At 41.9% G+C, this 9,620-nt stretch overlaps 1 long non-coding RNA gene across 1 annotated transcript; it reads left to right on the forward strand.

The window, feature by feature from the left end:
* The first annotated feature begins 3,770 nt into the window (after positions 1-3,770).
* On the forward strand, positions 3,771-6,401 carry LOC309505146. The gene is made up of 4 exons (XR_014208326.1): positions 3,771-4,171; positions 4,367-4,541; positions 4,754-5,002; positions 5,145-6,401. It is a non-coding gene; the product is annotated as an uncharacterized lncRNA (long non-coding RNA).
* The last annotated feature ends 3,219 nt before the right edge of the window (positions 6,402-9,620 follow it).

Raw genomic sequence — 9,620 nt, forward strand, 5'->3', positions numbered from 1 at the left:
AAAGCAGGGAGTGCAGGATGCAGGCAGGAACTGGGCGAAGGAGCTGTGGCAGGAGCTGGGGTCCAGGTCCAAGAACTTTACAGATGAAGGGAGGAGGAGGAAGGCCAGAATTTGCAAGAAGGTGAGAGAAAACTTCACTATCCAGCTAGATTCATCATCAATCACCCCATCAAGATCGGTCAGAAATCCTGGAGTAAAATTTGATAACCAGCTGACTTTCACAGACCAAATTAAAGAGACAGCTCGATCATGCAGGTTTGCACTGCACAACATCAGGAAGATCAGGCCTATCCTAACTGAGCATGCAACACAACTTCTCATCCAGGCCCTGGTCATATCTAGGCTTGATTACTGCAACGCTCTTCTGGCTGGACTTCCATCATGTGCAACTAAACCTCTACAAATGATTCCGAATGCTGCAGCTCGTCTTGTCTTCAACGAGCCCAAAAGGGCCCACGTCACTCCTCTGTTCATCTCTCTGCACTGGCTACCACTCGCTGCTCGCATCAAGTTCAAGGCATTGATGCTTGCTTATAGATCTACCACAGGCTCAGCTCCCTTCTACTTTCACTCGCTCCTACGAGTCTACATCCCTACCAGAAGCCTATGATCGGTCAATAAACGACGGCTCGTGGTACCATCACAGAAAGCCAAAAAATCACTCTCCAGAACATTCTCATTCACGGTTCCATGCTGGTGGAATGCTCTCCCCACCCTCATCCAGAATGCAGAATCCCTGACAACATTCAAAAGACAACTGAAAACTCATCTCTTCCATGAGCACTTAACCTCATAAAAAATAAAATAATAATAATAAAAAAATAAAATAACATCGGACTTAAACAGGAAAGTCGAGGAGGCATGTTTAGGACAGGGACATAAAGCTCAGTTCCTTGCCCTGGTGGAAGATTTTTGGTGCATGTTTGATGGTCACTTGGGCCATATGTAAATGGCAGAGCACATGGTCGACACCGGTAGTTTGCCACCTTACCATACTTCCCCTGAGAAAAAGCAGATAATTGAAAGCCAGATAAAACAAATGCTGGAGGAAGGAATTATTGAGCCGTCATCAAGCCCGTGGGCTGCGCCGGTCGTGATCGTAAAGAAACCTTGTGGAGAACCCAGGTTCTGTGTTGATTACAGAGGTTTAAATCAGCTCACACTGAAAGATTTATATCCTCTACCCCGGGTGGATGAATCATTAGACTTTCTGTACCGTGGGAAATTTATTACAACTCTGGATCTATCTCGAGGGTATTGGCAAGTGTCCGTTGAGGGAAAGTGTAGACCAAAAACTGCTTTTATTTCTCACTGTGGCCTATTTCAGTTCAAAGTCCTTCCCTTCGGGCTCAGCAATGCCTCCGCTACATTTCTAAGGTTCATGAACACTGTCCTTGCTGGCCTGATTTATAAATGCTGTGCAGTGTACTTGGACAACATCGTAATAGCTTCACCGACCTTTGAACAACACCTTGAAGACCTTCGGGAGGTTCTGTTGATACTGCAGACAGCAGGTCTCTCTCTAAAGCTGAGCAAATGTCAGTTCTGTCTAAGTAAGCTCATATTCCTTGGGTACCGTATCACACCTGAGGGTATATGACCAAACCCGGCAAAAGTAAAGGCGGTGACTGAGTTCAGAACACCAAAAGACATCACTGGCTGTGCAAGTAAAGCAAAACCACTTTTCCGTCTGACCCGGAAAGAAACACCGTTCTGCTGGGATGAAAGTTGCCAGGCTGCTATGGATTTCTTGACGAAGTGTCTCACGTCAGCACCAATCTTATGTTTTCCAAATTCCACACGGCCATTCTATGTACACACAGACGCTTGCAACCTGGGTCTTGGTGCGGCCCTGATGCAAAAAGACGACATGAGACGAGATGTTGTTGTGGCTTTGGCAAGCAGAACTCTACACAAGGCTGAGAAACGCTACTTGACGCATGAAAAGGAATGTTTAGGAGTGATTTGTGCTCTGGACAATAGACATTCAATTCATCTAATGAAACAGCTCAAATTCTACGCGCCTACATCCATCAGAGGTACTTTGTTAAAATACTACCATGACCACCCTACTGCTGGACACCTCGGAATTACCAAAACTTTGACCTGGCTAAAGATTAGGTTCTTCTGGCCAAAAATGACAGAGGATGGGAAGAGATACGTTACCTCATGTTTCGTGTGTCAATTGACAAAGCCTAGTCAAAAGAAACCAATGGGTCTGATGGTCCCAATCAAACCACAAAAGCCCTGGGAATACACTGGAGTAGACTTTGTGGGCCCTCTCCCTCGGACGCAGACTGGAAATGATTTATTCTTGTGTTTGTCGACTACTTCTCAAAGTGGGTAGAAGTAAATGCAGTCAGAACAGCGACAGCGCAAGTTGCTGCAAGTAAGTTCCTGAGTGAAATCTTTGCCAGACATGGTGCACCAACTTACCTGATTTCAGACCGTGGCACGCCATTTGTGAGTAACCTCTTCCAGGATGTGTACAGAACACAGGTTGACTACGACATATCACCCACATACAAACTTTACAGAAAGGGTGAACCGTACCTTGAAAACAGCCATAGGCGACATTGAGTGTCCAGAAAGGCGGCAAATAAATAAAATGTATTATTATTATTAATATTCGTACATACATGGGGGACAAAGACACCTCATGGTACAGATACATACCTCAGATATGTTTCGCTCTTCGCACTGCGCCACATGAGAGTACAGGCCTGTCACCGTCAATGATGTTGTATGGACGAGAGCTTGAGACTCCACTTGATTTGGTCACACAACCGAATATTAATGGAGTGGATGGCCCGGATGTAACATACCCGGAGAATTTGAGAGCTTCCTTACGTACTCATGATCACGCCAGAGTAGCTCTAGAGGAAGGACATAAACGTAGGAAACGATACTATGACCTAAAACGGCATTCGGTTTCTTATGTTGTGGATGATCTGGTTAGAGTGAAAACACACCCAAAGTCTAATGCAATAGCAAACTTTACAGCCAAGCTGGCTCCAGTATACTCTGGTCCATACAGTGTCTCAAAAGTACTGTCTGATGTTAACTACAGGCTGGAAAAAATCGATACTTGAGAAGATGTTGGTGTGTTTCACGTTGTGAACTCTCAGCCCTTTCACTCATGGAATACTGCTTTGTCCAAACAGAAACTCTCTGATAATTGTGGCAATGGACAATCATGGGATGAAGGTGCCTCTATGCAAAACGGGGCTAGAGAATCTGATGATACTGCCTTAAGTGTTGCTAGAGACTGGTTGACCGAACTCCCCAATGATGTTTCCTCAGAAAGCTTACCTGAACAGACACTTGACGGTGGTGTTTTTGCAGACACAGTGTACTCTGACATGAGATGTGACTTTGACACTCACAGATTTGACACAAATGACCCGTTCCAGGGTACTGACCATTATAACTTGAGACCGAGACAGAACCCCAGAATTACTTCTGACTGGACAGGTGGACTAACACATATCATAAACGCAGAGAGATGAACTCTTGAAATGATCACTGGTTGTCTATGACAAATGTTCAAGGTTTGATGTTTTGAAAAAATAAAAAAAAGAATGTATTCCATATGTGGGTATTGCACACAGTTGTTTTGTTTTGTTGAACCTAAGTGCAGATTTGTGGGACTGTACTGGTTGTGCATTATTTTTTGTTTTTCTCACCCTGTAACAGCTTTTCAACTGTGGCATGTATGTATGGTTGTTAAGTGAAACAGTAATGCTCCTTGGTTGTGTACGGCTGGGGTCAGCCTTTATTTGACAGGGGGGTAATCTGTAACAAGTAGAATTAGGTACTGTGCCTTTAAGGTGGAACGCACTCTGTTACTCCCTCACTCAGAGTGGGCAATCGGTATGAGGAGTGCGAGCAGTGAACATTGCATATATGCATGCAAACCCGTTTTATATTTCTGTTGCTCTTATCCTGCTTTTATTTATATTCAGTAACGCAGTTGTTAGTGGTGTGTTTTGTAAACTGCCCATGTGTGTGTGGGATCGACGATGACGCTGACAATAAATCACCACTGTGGAATATCAGTTACATCTTACGTGAGTCTTTGCTTACACCTGACCACAACCATTCAGGCAAGCTATCCGCCCTTTTGTGAGAAGAAAAGCGTTACAAGGTGACATGAGGGTTGACTGACCAGGTGCATAGTTCTAAATCAAATGGATCTGAGGGGTTTCGCAGATTATAAAGCAGAGCACAGACAAATTATTAGTATAAGTAAAACAAACTGCACAGTGGGTAAAATGCATTATGTATTGTTTTCAAAGGGCACTCTTACAAGTTTGGCAGTTCCACCATGATGGACCTGTTTCGTTGCACTGCATTTCTTTGACAGAGTAATGAAGTGGCAGGAAGCTACCCAATGGAAAAAGAAGGTTTACAGAGGAGCCTTGCTCTGTTGGAAAATCGTGGTGTGACTCTTGACTGGATTGTCCCGACTATCATCCTCAAATCCAGAAATTCCTAAGGGAACACAACATCACCCAATTTTATGTTTGGCACATATGAAGGTATGTTACCTGACACATTGTATAAAACTTAATAACCTCTTTGTTTCACTTCTTGCAAAATTAAAAATACTGAAAATATGGAAGTCTACAGTATATCCACTATGCCAGTACAAATTATCATGCTTAGTACTTTTTTTTTTTAAATTCCAATCTCTGGACATTGCTCAAAATATTGTCTCTGTAATGATGCTTGTCTGAATGTACATTTATAGGAATTACGAAGCAGGCTGAGAACATTTGCAAGTTGAAAGACTGTAATAAAATATGGAAGTGGATGTGCAGCATTAAAAACCACATATATTGGACTGCGGCATCTTCAATCACTGGTCCTGAAAGAATGGCTTAATGGACCTCGATTCTAATCCATGTCCAGGACAAACATACACATGAGGACCCACATTTTCCAGCTTGTCTACATGCTCAAAGGAAAAGCAGAGAAAGGAGCAAATGGCTAACTGCCGGTATGATATCTGGAAAAGGTTTGAGCTAATTCTGAACATGAGTAAACAAAATGTAGGGACTATCATTCATAGTAAATCAACTGCAAGTATAGTTCATTTTATTTGTGAGTCATAGAATCAAAACACATTATCCCATTTGTAGGAACTCAGGCTTTCTACAAGCTGGAGAAAGTTCTGGCAAACAAGAAGATTATGAAGTAAGTCACCAAACTAAGTCCACATCACCAGACTTTGTCCTTGGAGGTTTTCCACTGCGTCATCCTATGTTTTGCCTGAAACAATTTGGTCTTTCCATTTCTTGGAATTTTGTGCAGGTAAAGTAGTTGTTGTAAAAATAACTTGCACAAAAATTTGACAATGCACGGTCAAACCAGTGAAGACAGAACCAACATTCAGTAAGTAAACTCTGTGTTTATTTATAAAATATAATATAAATTTACATTCTAGCATTGCATGTTTTCTTATAAGTTAGTTTATAACAGTCAATAATAACTATTTACAAATACATTAATATTGTGTAGGGTATGTGGATGTGTCCTTGGATGGCAAATATGCGTAGTGATTCCAGCCTGTGTGGTGCTGAGGATTCGTCGGGAGTTTCCAGATAGTCAGGGCAGCCATGTTCAGAAACATCCAGGTGCAGCCTTAAAGTTGTAACTTCTTCCTGAGTCTCTCCATTATTGTCAGACTCCGGTTTGAACATATAAGGCTCAACTCTGCTACTGGCAATTTCTGACATTTTGGCTGACATTATGACATTTTGACATTTTGTTGTTGCCGGAAAATCTGAAGCACGAGCTGTAAAGGCCCCACCCTCTTCTGGAAAGGGGACGGGGAGCAGCAGCTCATTTGGATTTGAAGGGACACACACAAATGGGGGCAAATTGGACATGCTATAATAAATGATCCGTGGGGTATTTTGAGCTGAAATTTCACAGACACATTCTTGGTACACTAGAGACTTCTATTACATCTTAGGTCCCCTTTAAGGATTTAATGCTGGCTTTCAGAACTACCACTGGAACTGCATCTCCCTAGTTCTCCCCTAAAAGTTTACTCTCCCTCCTGCCTGCAAAGTTTACTGAATGAGCTAGAGGAGAGATGTCCTAGACAACGTCAAACGACTAACGTTAAAAATGTATATTCTTTAGAATTTTGATATGGCCGACACACGACCAAAGAGACGATGTTCCGATGAACAAATAACAAAGAAGAGGGAAAAGGAGAAGGAACGTGCGAAGTCCCGAATTTACATCGGAAAAGCATTCAAAAGGTGGCGAGAACTCCGCCGGCAGAAGGGCTTCCAATCCGAAATTCAGGTGTTTTTGCTGGACAGGTGGGTAAATCCAGTTTGGTTTTTCTAAATGGTTCATGACTGTTTCAGGAAGCACGGAAGGGAGGGGGAAGGGACGGGGTGAGGAGGAGGGAGGGTCGAGCCAGCCTCGTTTTGTTTGACAATACTTTGAACGCCAAGAAGAAGTGACTTCACCCAACATCGCTTAAAGCACCTTTAACCACCCCACACACTAAAACCAATGCAATTACACACACACACACACACACACACACACACACACACACACACACACACACACATACACGAAAAAAACCCTGCATTTCTTCTCTAGCTTGCTTACTTGTATCTAAATGCAGCAGTATACATTCACATGAGAATATAAAACGCAGGAGAGAAACAACCATTAACCAAAAGACAAGAAAAGACAACTGAGAACACAAACTGAGGGCTATAAATACACTGACCAACCAAGGGAGAAAACTATAAAAAGGTGTGCAACTAAATCAGTAACCATGGTAACAAAGTGGGGAAACAGGAACAGAACACAGGAAAACAAGTTTATGCAAACTAAAAGTCCAAGAAAACAGAACATAAACCTGAAGTTACTCCCTCCATATCTCCATATATTGGACATATACATAGGTGCCTGATTGTGAAAATCCTTAAAAACAAGTATGAGAATCTTATACATAATTCGAAACCATACAGGCAGACGTTACAAGGAAATTAAAAGTGGTGTAACAGAGTCATACTTTTTTGCAGACTTGATCATCCTAGCCGCAGCATTTTGGACTTTCTGAAGGTGGGCTAGAGATCTCGCCTCAATTCCATAAAATAAGGGAGTTACAATAGTCCATACGAGTGAATACCAGAGCTGTTAAAGTGCTTTCTCAAAATCTGCGACTGATACAAATGGTTTGGTCTTAACTAAAAGGCAAAAAACAACAACAACAAAAAAACTAGTTCTCACTACTGAGTTTATCTGACTGTCCATTTTTAAATTGCTATCAAAAATAAAGCCCACATTTTTCACATTGGATTTCACAAAGCCTGACAAAGGGGTTGATTTCAAAGATTGTTTCACATCATCGCTGCCAGGGCCAAACACAATTACTTCAGTTTTATCTTCATTAAGCTTTAGAAAAAAATTCAGCCATCCAGTCCTTAATGTCCTGTAGACAAGCTGATACAGCAATAATTGAATTTGTATTTAACTGTCTCACTGGTACATAAATCTGAGTATCGTCCACAGAAATGGCCCTTTTGACAAATAATAGGGGGTTGGAACAGGAAAGTAAATGTCTGTTCATTTTCAGTCCTAAAACAGAATTTACCGAACATCCAAAACAATATTGTGTGCTGGGCGAAATCCGCTCGCTGTATGTGCGTATGTATGATGGTATTTGTGACATTTGTGACAGGACGCCTCCTCCCAGAAGGCTAATTTGAATACATCTGAATGAAGTCCCTGTCAGAAATAAACCAGATTTAGAGACAGATGCTAGTGAACCCAAATGCAGGTATTTATTGACAATAAAACTTTGCTATTTTTTATGGCTCTTTAAATTTAACAAAGGATTGGAGTAAATCTGTGACGAATTCAATTAATTGGACATGATTTGCACAGACACACAGTGTCAGCTGAAAATGCATAGCAAAAACCAAACAATGAGATCAAAAGAACCAGCATAGCTTAGAAACAGGATTGTGTTAAAGCATAGATCTCAGGAAGGTCCTAAGAGTCAAGACACATTTATTTATATAGCGCTTTTTACAATACAGATTGTTTCAAAGCAGCTTTACAGAGATAAGTAACAGGCAAATAATGCAAAAAAGTTCTCATCTGGCCAACGCAGGAACAGTGTATGATTATGATTCAGGCAGCATTACAGGTCAGAAGTCAGATTGGATGGGAACAATCAGAATATTATCCAGAGCATTATAAGAGCACAGTGGCCTTTTTCTAATTCTTAAATAAAAGAAGTTTGAAAGAACCAGCCCTTCATAAAGCTGGTTGTCACTGTGGTTGACATCAAGAGATCATAAGTGGAAATGGGAGAAACTCACGGCAACAAGTGATGATAATAAAATCACTTCTTCACAGATCTAAGGTTTATGGCAGAGTTGCCAGACTCAAGCCTCTCCTCAGTAAAGACACACGAACACCTGCTGGAAATCTGAAGAAAAAGCACCTAAAAGACCCTCAGACTGTGATAAATAAGATTCTCTGGTCTGATGAACCTCATGTCTGGAGGAAACCAGAGACAGCTCATCACCAACGCTGACAGTCACCAGATTACAGTATGTCACTTCTCAGACATTCCACGACCTGACAAAGGGCGATTCAACATGTTCAATCAACGAAAACCAGAGCCGAACAATGCAGACATACTGTAGGGGTAACACACAGATTCAACAAAACCAAAAAGTATCTGTTGCCTTCTGTGGGTGTAGTTTGAATTGGCCTTGAAACATTAAAAAAGGGACGTTTTGAACATTCAGAGATAATGTTTCCATAACTTAACGGGAACATTAGCTAAATGTTTTTAACCTATTTTTGTTAGTTGGGATCAGGGCTATCGATAGAGGAGAGAAAGATGGTGGAGAGGAGAAAGCTGAAAATGTCTGTCCACTGACGGCCCCCATCCAACCATAGACAGTATATAAACTGGACACAGCGACCCCATTGGATTCAACGGAGACAAGTGAAGTCAATTAGAAGCACTAACTTCCTGATGGCTGAGCGTACTGCGCAGACTCAAACTGAGCTTGACGACGTAGATGTGACGTGAGCAACCTGTCTGTCTTCTAGTTAATAGTCTATTAATTACAAGGTATTGCTACTGACCTATAAAGCCCTAAACGGCTTAGCTCCAGTCTATTTAACGGATCTTTTATCACCCTATAATCCATCGCGCTCTTTAAGATCACTAAATTCAAGGCTTTTGGTCATACCTAGAATATCCAGAACCACCAAAGGAGGGAGAGCATTCTCACATTTGGCTCCAAAACTCTGGAATAGTCTTCCTGATACTGTTCGTTGCTCAGACTCGCTCTCCCAGTTTAAAACTAGATTAAAGTCGCATCTCTTCAGCCAGGCATTCATATAATCCTACAGTTCAAACTACAATCCGGCCTCTAGCTCATAAATGCCAGAGGAGAACTGGCCCCCGACTGAGCCTGGGTTCTCCCAAGGTTTTTTTTCCTCCATTAGGTCACCTGATGGAGTTTTAGGACACCATTAGGTCACTTGATGAAGTTTTTCGGTTCCTTGCCACTGTTGCCTTTGGCTTGCTCAGTTGGGGATATTTTGGGGATATT

This window comes from Leuciscus leuciscus (assembly GCF_965113295.1).
Source record: "Leuciscus leuciscus genome assembly, chromosome: 8".
Lineage (NCBI taxonomy): Eukaryota > Metazoa > Chordata > Actinopteri > Cypriniformes > Leuciscidae > Leuciscus > Leuciscus leuciscus.